Below are 9569 nucleotides of genomic sequence, written 5' to 3' on the forward strand. Positions count from 1 at the left end.
CCTCAATTATATTACACCTTAATCTTCTATTCTCAAGGGAATACAAGGCACAATGTATAGACGAGAGAAAGGAGTTGGACGGGGATAGCGCCTTGGGTTACTCCTGCAGGGAGGCAGCAGGAGATTCTGGTGTTGGGACGAGGCTGGCTGTGCTGTGACAAGTAGCAGTGGGACCAGGGGAGAGCAATTCCCCCTAAGGTGAGTCACGCACAGGAGGCAGATGAGGAAGGAGTGACTGATCAAGTTGAACACGGCAGAGAGGTCGAAGAGGACCAGGATGAATGGTGCCGTGATCACAGCCAATCTATTAGTGCTGTTGACTAAATTCTGCTAAATGATTGGTTGAAGAGACTCAGCAACTTTATAACACAACATGACAAAGAGACATGGTCACATGAGATTCTGACAGCTATGGGTCTGGATTAATTTCTGCCAGCCAAGATAAAAAGTGTGCAAGAAAATAGTATTGAATCTGAATGAGCTGCAAACCTAAATGCTTAAATCACTGGATAGCTGCTGGCCTCTTGATTTTAAACCACTATATTCTGCAAACACAGTGACCACAGACCCATTGAACCTGGAGCTATTTTAAGCCTGGCAACATTCCACAGTAGCAGGCTGGCTCTGATGGCATCACCCATCAATGTGGTTTGTCATTTCCTCTCCAGGGGAGTAACCACTGATGCAAAAAATTATTTTAGAACAAAACAAAAAAAAACTAGCAGTCAAACATACCCCCATCTAAATCATATCGGTAGCACTCGCACGCATCCATTGTTGCTTATGTTTGCAGTGCCTGCATTTTGTTTTTAGGCAGGAAAAATAATGTGGCATAAATGACATGAATGCAAATAATGAATGAAACGTAATAATCAGAAAGGCAATATTCTCTGCCACTGCAATGAAAGCTAAGATTTTCAGACTGTATTGAGTACAATAAAGTTTATTTTAGGTCACATAACTGTTTTTAAGAGTTTTGTAGAAGCTGACTTTCTTTGCCCTACTTCTACTTGGAGGCACTGAGACATTTTGGCTGCAGAACAAGACAGGGTTCCTGATTCATATATTCATTAAAAAGCAAAGGTCCTATTGTGTATGGTGGCTCAGTTGGTAGCACTCTCACTTATATCATTAAAGGTTGTAGGTTCAAGTACCCACTGCAGTGACTTGACTACCAATAATAGGCTAATACTATGTGTGATGACAGACAGTAGAAAATGGCTTTTTTTTTGGTTAGGTTCTCTGACCAAGTTTAACTTGGTGAGGTTGACATCAGAATCAAACCATTTATTAGGAAGGCTACAAAAGACCATTTCACCCAAATGCCTTGCAGTTTATTGGAGTTTGAAAGATACATGAGCCTAGATTTTGTATTCAGGCAAAAACATGGGTGAAAAGATAATGAATCAGGATTTCAACCCACTGAATATTAACCAGCGTAATCCTGCTAGTATTTCCAGAGTCAGCCAAATTTGCACAAAATGCACAAGTTCCCAGCACGGGGAACATTGGTCATTGGAAGATTGTTTTGGTGGGAGTGGATACTTCTGTGCAGAATTTACAAGCCTGCAACAGCTTGAAGGGATTGAGTACCTTTAGAGGAAGATTCACCAAGTTCTGGAGAAAGAATTAACACCCATGGGTTGTTTTATGAGGCGTTTAACAGAAGTTGATTTAAGGATTTTGGAAGCAGACTCCAGCAAGGAAAGCAATGCAACAAGCGGGTAGCCAGAGCAGGCTCATACAACCCCAGTACCAGTTTGATATCACCCATTAATACACTATTGCCAAAGTTCTAGTTATACCCACCTCAGCCCCCAAAGTTTTGGACCTTCATAAGTTAGTGCAAAATACAAAATAGTAAATATTAATGTCAAGATGATCTGTGGAACTCTAAGGAGTGTTGAACTTGCCAAGGAACTCCCTTACCCCTTTTTTTGAATTAAGTGTAAAAATCCTGCAATCCCATATCTCATTGTGTCTTATCTGCCAATATTTTCCATTATTATACCTAACGCCACCTATGCAAGGTTATTTAGCAGGACCTCTCCTGATCTGATTACATTGAAACTATTTGCGACCAAACAGCCAAAATGTGATTCCATTGTCAGATGTCTGCCATATCCGTTTTAATTATTTAGCAGAGTCGAACTCCCATGACCCTGACTGGGAGAACAACCAGCTACAATGCAACAGGTTGAGCAAACTGTCGTTGCATGTTTATTGGCTGCCTTACATTTTGGATTTATATTTCCTTTGACTCAGTGCCCACCTTAGTCCAATTATGCTTTTGCAAAACACTGTGGGACCATTATTTCTGTGTTAAAGGTGCTATATAAATGCCAGTTGTTGTTGTTGCTACCTCTCAAATGTGGACTGATCCCAGCCAATTGTAGCCGGTGGGCTAGCAACAGATGTGGTGCCCTCAGTATCAAATAAAATCACTGGTTCAAACTGTCCAAGAGACCAGAGCAGGAGCATGAACCAGGACAATCAGTGCAGCCCTGTGGTGTTGCTTGCATTCCAAGAACATTTTTTTGAAGCATGAAACACAATAATATGCAAGTAAAGACACAATACTTTTTCAAGAGGATGAAGGATATTAAAACTAAATCGAGGGATGACTGCTACGAGCTGGATATCCGTGCCATGCAATGGGTAGACTGAGCAGAGCAGGCACATATAAACTGCTGGGTCTCAGTGGTGAAACCTGTCTTGGTGATCTACTCACTAATGTTCATTAAACTTAATCCTACAAGCTGGATTTGTTAACACACCACAACACAATGCCCAGAGTACTTGGGTAAAGGTGTGTTTTGCGTGTGTGGTAAGGGAAGGTTATAAGGATTCCTTTCGAAACGAAAGAAGGCTTCACATTGCTGTGTGTGGGATCTTGCTCTGCAGAAACTGGCTGCTGTATTTCTGACATTACATCAGTGTCTGCACTTCAGGAGTGCTTCATTGGCTGTAAAATGGTTTGGGATGTCTCGTTCAACTCTCCCCATATCCTTTAATATTCCTCTTTTACACCCAACAATCTAATTTTCTTTCAAAATAATAAATTAACTGTACTTCAAGAAGAGTTTGTGGCAGAAAATGTCATATTTTAACCACTTTCCATATAAAGAATTGTTCTAGCCTGTCCCTTAATGCTTTTTTTTTGCGATTATCGTAAATTTACACTCTCTTCACCATCTCCCCAAACAATGGAAACAGTCGATCACTATTTACCTTCTTGTAACCCTTCAGATACACGAAGGGCTCATCAGGCTACCCCTTCGTCTTCACATAAAATTCCTAACTTTATGAATCTATCTTCATAATAGTAACCCCTTGTCTTTGTTAGCATCTGAGTGAATATGTTGTACCCTTTCCTTTTCTTTCTTTCTTTCCTTCCTACAGTGGATTGATCAAAACATTAAACAATGATGCATTTCCCACTCCTAGAATATGTCAATGGGCAGACATAACAACAAAATACTTCCTGATGGTGGAAGACTGGCGTCTGTGAGCTTTTAGACTGCTGATCAAACTTCAAAAGTGTGAACAGTTTTGTAACTGATAGCATACGCTTTAAAAGGAGAAAAATGGGTTTGTGGCGCACAGATTAATTTTGCTGCAACTGCTAAGAATTCACGATGAAGTTGAAGTAAAAAAAAATTGCTTCATATTTGAAAATACAACAAACTATTTTGCCAGGTCGCAAGTCAGTGAAGGACAAAGAAAGCCCTTCAAGCCCATTTGATCTGACCCTTGCAAACACCAAGTCTCCCATCTTCCAACTACAGCAGATGGCTATTTCTTAAATGACTCCAGTGTCCTGGCTTCAAGCACAACTTTCTTGCAACCCATCCCCACTGCTGAACACCCTCTGCAAAAAGACATCCTGGGCAGTGCAGTGATGGGGGCAGGGGATGCTGCCCTCTATTTCCCCCGTCCTTGAAACAACCTTTTAATCTGAAACTTCTCCTTGGTAATGCCCATCAAATGCAAGGAATACGAAGTGATGCAGCTGCTTATTGGGCAACTATCTTCATGAGAGGAATCACGGAAGGAAAAGTTCCATTGCCTTCACCATGACTATAGTCAAGAGGTGCGATGATACTATTTGCTGTCATTTACAACATTACACAGTAATTTATCAAAAAGGAAGGTTTGCCATGTTTTTGTTTTCAATTTTTCATATATACATTTATATTTGTGATAAAAGACTTTGGGCTCAAGTTCATTTCTACTGTAGGTTTTAATGAGTGTCTTAAAGGAGGAGAGGTAGAACGGTGGAGAGGTTTAGGAACAGGATTTCAGAGCTTAGGGCCCAGGCAGTTGAAGAGATGGTTGCCAGTGGGGGAGCAATGAAAATTGGACATCACATTAGGCCAGAATTGGAGCAGCAGAGAGATCTCAGAGGGTTGTGGGGCTGGAGGAAGTTACAGAGATAGGGAGGGGTGAGGCCATGGAGGGATTGTAAACCGTGTTATGCTTTAAACCAGCTATTAGAGGCAACTTGCTGGCTGATATTTTCTATTAAATGTCCTTCCTGTCTCATCCTGAACGGGATTGTGGACGCTGGGTAAATGATGGTATTGTAAATTCACGACATCAAATGCAGGGGGTGCAACAGAATATGTCTGTTCCCAGCCTAATTTTAACCAGTTCCAAAATGTGAAACAGACCATCAAGAATTAGTACCAATATTTCGAATGGAATGCTGGCCTTTATCTCAAGGGGGCAGAAATACAAAGGAGAGGATATCATATTACAGTTATATAAAGCTCTGATTAGACCCCATCTGGAGTACATCATTTTGTTCTGGGCACCGTATCACAGGAAGGATGGATTGATCCTGGAGAGGGTGCAGTGCAGTTTCACCAGAATGATACTGGGATTAAAAGGGTTAAGCTATTAAGACAGTTTGCATAAACTAGATTTGCAATCCCTTGAGTACAGAAGATTAAAGGATGATCTAATTGAGGTGTTTAAGATGATTAAAGGATTTAATACCACAGTTAGAGAGAAACTATTTCCTTTGATGGTGGTGTAACTTGGAAATTAGAGCTCGATTATTCAGGGGATGATGTCAGGAATCACTTCTTCACACAAAAGGCAGTGACAATCTGAAATTCTCTCCCCCAAAAAGCTGTTGAGGCTAGGCCAATTGAAAATTTCAAAACTGTAGTTGATAGATTTTTTGTTAGGTAAGGGTATTATGGGTTACAGAACCAAGATGGGTAGATGGAGTTAAGATACAGATCAGTCATGCTGTAACTGAATGATGGAACAGGTTTGAGGGCCTGAGTGATCTATACTTAAGCCGATGCTCCAATCAGTCATCTTCCCTTATAATACCAAGGATTACAGGAATTTTTATTCAAAAAGATACTCAGAACATAAGCATAGGAAAAGACAAGTCTCAATTATTTCCTTTGTGGTGCAAGAAGTGTGAAATGTCAGTTCAAAAACAATGAAGTGACTTTCAATTCTTGCACTTTGATAGTCACTTATTCTGATTTACTAATAATTTAACATCCTTTCTCAGAAATTAACCCTACCTGTTCTGATCACCGGAGTCTAGATATGATGATGTGTGCTATCAGTAGTTGACTGCTGATTTGTTAATTTCTGTGAGGCTCCTTTGCACATCATTAACACAATTACAATAAACAGGTTAACACCTATGTTCAACTAACAGGCAACTTAGTTACATATGAGCTGCCAAAGAATTTGAACGCCATCATTTTGCATAATTTCTAGGTTCAACTCATTTCCTCACCAAGAACTCAGCTAATGATCTCTATAAGCCATTTGTACAGCAATAGCTTTTCCCAAGTTATTAATTATGAAACTTGTATTATCCATTAGGTTAACAAGTTCCTTCTCATTTATTAACCTTTTCTTTTCATTTAAAATATACCTGTGAATAATCCTCCTCCCTGCCAAAATAAAGATAAAGAAAGCACCTTTTTTCAAGGCATGTATTAAGTAACAGCGCCCCTGTTGACTTGCAGCCCTGATATTCGACTTGCCAGTTAAATTCTGCTCTGTAGCATTTATTAAAGATGCCAGTTGCACAAATTCACAGATTTGGAATTCACACTTTTGAACAGCTCGCAGGCTCCCTACCCTCAGCTGCGTGGGCATGGAATACCATCATGGCAAAACAAACCGCCCCCACTTGCTAATCTAAATACGTGGAGCCACACACAGGGAGGAAATGGAGAAAAAAAGGTCAGAGTGATCTTCGATCAGGCAGGTGATTAAATTACTAAGATAATAAGATGGGAGCAGGTGGGACACATGGGTTTGATGCCAGAATTTGGGGGTGGGGGGGGGGTTGCTTTGGAAGTTTATATCCATCAGCAACAGCTATCATTTTGTCCATTTAAAAAAAAGAGAATGGGACAATCAGCCTGTTACTAATGTAGGATTTAAACTGCTGGAGCGAAGTCAAAACTGAATGCCCACTCGGATTATAAACTGAGGATGATAAAGAAATCTATTTTCCAAGTCTATCTGCAGCAGCCACATTCATCACTGCTACCTGAATAAATTCTCGTCAGCTGCTTGCTGCCGTGCCTGTGCACCAGTCTGTCCTTTCCTTGCACGTTACACACAGCATTGCCCTGTATCTATTACTGCAAGTTTTGTTCTCCACTCCAAGATCACAAGAAACAGAAACAGACCTTTGGCAAGGCCTGCGGTTTGGAACATTACACAGCAAGGGTGGATTCGCACCAAGTCAATCATCCACACCAATTGAGAAAACAATATGAAACCCACCTCTGGGAGATTACCGCCTTATTTCTCAGTCTTGACAATGCGTCCTTAAGCATTGATTAACTGGGCAACAAAAAAAGCCAGTGCTACATAGTAGGAGCATTGTACCGGTGTCCGCGATCAGCCCCCTCCTATTTTAAACTGTGGTTTTCTATTCGGAAAGCCAGTAAAACTTTACAGCTCCTGTATAACACACACCTGAAGCTCCTGCGAACGCTGGTTAAGTCCCAAACCATTTTCTTTGCGGTACAAGGGGTTCGCAGTCATAACTTAGCATCTCAACTTCAGGAAGGAGGAAATCCAATCATTTCTAAGGGCCATTTAGAGCCAATCTTCCCTTTCCTGAGATACATGAGCGGAAGGTAAAACTAGACCAGTCAAGGTCCACTCTGAAAATTGGACTGTAAGGAAGGACTGGATTATTGGGGAACATTATGCCAGATCCTGTGATATATCCTACATTTTCCTGCTTGTCTCTATCAATAACATTTTTTTAAAGGGTTATCTGGGGATCGGAACAGAAAGCAGGTGGGCAGTTCGAGTTCACTATGATGCAAGCTAGGGGAAAGGCAGGTGAAGACTTTCCCCAGTTTGCCAGTGGAAGTAATCTGGGTTTTTTGATCACTTCTTGAGAGCCGAGTAAACCAGTTATTTAGAAGCGGGGAAATGAGCAGCACAGGGCAGACCAGCACGAGACCCTAATAATATTTCCAGCATCCGCAGTATTTTGCTTTTACCCTAATAATATGACTGGTTTGTCGAGTCACGCCTGTGCATGGGCAGCTCTTAGTTGGGGGGGTGGGGAGTTACATATCCATACATTAAGAATTAACTTTTTAACCTGAAATACAGGGATCAACAGCAAAGTGTGCACTTTGTACCGTCCACATTACATCTATGGCATCTCAAAAAAGATTGGCATGTTACATAACCCGCGTATTGCTGGGATAAATCGGTGCTTTCCCGTGATGAGCTCAACAGAATAAAATATAGGTGCATTTTAGTAGTTTGCACTGAAAGAGACAATGACAGTGTGTCTGCTGCAAAGCCCCATGTGTTGAATAGAGTACGGGCTCCCCCTGGTGGGATAAGCGGCATCTTTCTGCAGAGTGCAGTCAGTCCCTACCTTTTACATGAAAGAAAACTTTAGAAAGGAAGGTTGAATGTGAGGAAAGACGCGTGTTTTCTGGCCAAAGCGCAGAATATGACCGCAGAATGTTTCAAGAAGATACCGATTAAAAAAAAATAGTCGCGCGTAGTAAGCCCGCGAGTCTCACTAAAACTTCCAGAAGATTAACAGAAAGACACGAAACAGGACTTCATTGAATTACATTCCCCACAGAAAATAATGAAATGCTTAATCGATTGCGGGGTTTACAAATAAATAAAAGGAAACCCACGTCTGCTTAACATATCTACAATCGCTCTGTATTGCTGTTTTTAAAATATATTTTAAACCCCCATTATTCCCCTGTCCTTGCATTTTGTCTTCTGTACACCAAGCAGTCAGCAATTTCCTCGAGACTCTTACCCTGCTCACTGCTCTCCACCCCCTAGTGCGATGAACAGCTTTCTCCCCCGCCAGCTCACACCTTGGCATGCAACATAAAACAAAATGTACCAGGGTCTGTCTGAAATATGCATCAGTCACACAGCGCAAGGAACAGAGTATATATACATATATATACATTGTATGACCTGAGCAAGATTTAAACATCTCCAGATTTCGACACATCCCTCGTGCTATCCTGGTAGATCCCGGCAACATTTCCCCATCTAAATCTAGTATGCATTTAGACGTGATCACTGGAAACACAGCGACATGTAAACACAGCTTAACTGAACCGTGCACTTGAATCCCAAGCACACTGCAGTTCTCAATTCCCCAGGACTGACCATTCCTCTCTCAACCCCCTCCCCCATCAAAATGTTTATCCGGTACACACACATCATGATAAATGTTTACCCCCCACCCCCCATCACCCACCCACCCACCCGCCCCTCAGCACCACCGCTCTCTCACCTAGTGACGGTTCTCCTGGGCGGCTGAGTTGGAGACAGACCTGGGATGAAGGCTTTTCGGTTTAAAGTTGCTGCGGACCCAATAGTTCCAGCTCCGGCGGTTCGGGCGACCTTGCAGGCTGTACGCGCTTGGTGAGGAGAGAGAGAGATCCCTTCTTTTCATGCCGGAGTGACAAGACTTTAGGGTGGGTGTTTACTAGTATTATTATCTTTCAAATGCTCATTACCGAGCGGATGCGGAGACTTGAGCGAAGCAGCAGCAACAGCGGCTGCGGCAACATAGTCCAGGAGTGGATGGACGCTAGAGAAAGGCTGCTGGGATTGGAAGGTCTGATCCTAGAAGGAGATCTATACTGAATGAGAAAGTAGCTGGTCCGACTGCTGGTGGGAGAGAGAGACAGAGAGAGAGAGAGAGAGGAGGGACTGACTCAGTGCTGAAGATGGGCTGAATGAAGAAGGAGCTGGAGGAAGTGAGAGAGATAGACTGAAGGAGCAAGGAGGGTTCAGCCTTGGGAGGCGGATGGGCAAAATGAGAAAGGAGGTGGGGAGAGAGATTTCGAGCGGAGAGAGGGGGCGGGGGAGGGAGGGAAGAGGCATTTGTTAAATATACAGGGAATGAGACAGAAGCTGGCAGTGGGGCTGATTGACAGCGACTGGGGGTCGGTGGGCTGAGCAAGGTTATTTAGCTTGATGCAGATTCCCCCCTCCCCCTTTTCCCCCTGGGTGTAATCTCAGTTTAACTCTGGGCGAAAAGGGTTCGAGTCTGGGAAACG

The 9569-nt window shown here is 42.4% G+C and overlaps 1 protein-coding gene across 4 annotated transcripts in view; it reads right to left on the reverse strand.

Moving 5' to 3' along the window:
• Nucleotides 1–9263, reverse strand: part of brinp1 (bone morphogenetic protein/retinoic acid inducible neural-specific 1) — a 375763-nt gene extending 366500 nt beyond the window's left edge. Inside the window, exon 1 of one of the 4 annotated variants that reach the window (XM_068012711.1) lies at nucleotides 8798–9263. The gene's annotated coding sequence lies outside the window, so the exon portion shown is untranslated. Of the gene's footprint in view, nucleotides 1–6777; nucleotides 6800–6972; nucleotides 7002–8472; nucleotides 8550–8797 lie in introns of those variants that run through there. The other 3 variants (XM_068012712.1, XM_068012713.1, XM_068012714.1) reach the window with 3 other exon arrangements.
• Nucleotides 9264–9569: the final 306 nt, after the last annotated feature.

The sequence above is a fragment of the Heterodontus francisci genome, chromosome 32, assembly GCF_036365525.1.
Source record: "Heterodontus francisci isolate sHetFra1 chromosome 32, sHetFra1.hap1, whole genome shotgun sequence".
NCBI classification, from domain to species: domain Eukaryota; kingdom Metazoa; phylum Chordata; class Chondrichthyes; order Heterodontiformes; family Heterodontidae; genus Heterodontus; species Heterodontus francisci.